We start from the raw sequence: 1,998 nt of genomic DNA on the forward strand, positions 1-1,998 counted from the left end.
GTACCATGAAAACATTAATCAAGAGAAAGCTGGATGGGGCTATATTACTATCAGAATGAGAAATATTAATGGGAATAAATAGGAAAATATCATAATGAAAAATGGGTCTATTCATGAAGAGGACATAATGATCCACTTATGCATCTACTTGATCTATTAATCATGTTCCATGAGAATTTGCCAATAACCAAAAATGTGTTTTTCTGTCTCTTTCTTAAACTGTGAAATGATTGACATATTTTTCAAACTCATAGAATGTTGATTGATTTATCTATATTGGTCCATCTCTCACACTCATTTCATATTAGAAGCATACTAGTAGATTTGCACTACTTTTGTAGATAAAACTTACACAGACTGGCCATTTACCATTTGCCAGGAAGTACATATTTTGTTATCACTAGTACCTACCAGCTTCTCATCTTTTACCGTGGGGAGGTGGAAATCCATTATTTGAAAAGATGAAAGGATACATCTTATGATCTGAATGTTTTAATGTCTATGAAATACTATATTAACCATAACAAAGATATGATCTTACATTGCTTAATTCACCAAACCTAAGAATCTGGAAAGATGTGTTCACACCAATTTTACAAACAAAGCAACTGTAAAAACTGACACGAATTGCCCAACATATTATTAACAAGTGGTGGATCCAGTTCTCACTACCTTGATTATCTAGCTTTGACTCTTGTATACCTTATCCCACGGCAGGCTACTTCTTAAATATTTCCAACAAGAAGGAATTAAAATGTACAAAAACAAAATCATTAATGTCCATTAGATGAGGTGTGGAAGAAGGAGTGAATGATGTCATGCTTCAGAACCTGCCTACTCACACCTATTTAAGAAGGCATAGAGATTGTTACTTCTAACAAATACATCTAAGCTCATTTGCTGTGCCTTGCATTAGAGGCGAAGCAGCAAATGAGCTTCACATAGAAATTCACATGCTGAAGTTCACCCTGGTCCCATCTAAGGGCACTTGAGATAACCAGTAGGAATAAGCTTTGCACCTCAAACCTCACCTCCTATACAAACCCTTTTCTAAAACCTACTGGCCTATCGGCCCTTTCTCTGTGCTCCATAGTAGTCTCTCTCTGTCATCTTTATGCTTGTACTGACAGTGTTGCATTGTTTCCTTTCTGTCTGTCTGTCTTTCTTTCTCTCTATTTATTTTTCTCTCTGAAAAAAGTAAGAGCTTCTTCCTTACAGTTGGACTACTTATTTTTCACGGTGAACATAAAGAAGGCACATGAGCCAAACCGGTTTGGCTCAGTGGATAGAGCGTCGGCCTGTGGACTGAAGGGTCCCAGGTTCGATTCCGGTCAGGGGCGTGTACCTTGGTGGCGGGCACATCCCCAGTAGGAGGTGTGCAGGAGGCAGCTGGTCGATGTTTCTCTCTCATCGATGTTTCTGACTCTCTATCCTTCTCCCTTCCTCTCTGTAAAAAATCAATAAAATATAAAAAAAAATAATAAAAGAAAAAGAAGGCACATGATAAATATTTGTTGATGTGATAGGAGAAGCTACATATGTATATATCACTGTACTTCACCTGCTTAGTGGTAAAAAAGAAAAAAGCTACAGCTCTAATGTTTGTTATGATTTAGCTCGTACATTGATTTCATTTCTAAAATGTCAGGTTTGTATTAGAAAGAATGAGTTATTTTTCCATTTAGCCTTTGTATGAAAGAATGAGCCTATTAACTATATAAAAATATTATGAGATGATATGTATGACTAGATACAATATTAAATTAGACTGACAGTTGGAGCAATCTGTGTTGTGCTGAAGAGGGCTTATATTTCTAAAAGAATCCTTGAGTATTTCCAGAATTTGCCTTGATTATAGTAAAGGCCAAAGGAAGTTATTAAGATAAGCAAAATGGTGTTTTACAAGCTTTCCCACCATTTTAAAGTCAGAAAAGCCTTTTAATGGGATGCTGCATGGAGACCAAACACAGAAAACACATTTAGAGTTCTGTCCTATCC

Source organism: Myotis brandtii, unplaced genomic scaffold (genome assembly GCF_000412655.1).
Source record: "Myotis brandtii unplaced genomic scaffold, ASM41265v1 scaffold468, whole genome shotgun sequence".
NCBI lineage: Eukaryota > Metazoa > Chordata > Mammalia > Chiroptera > Vespertilionidae > Myotis > Myotis brandtii.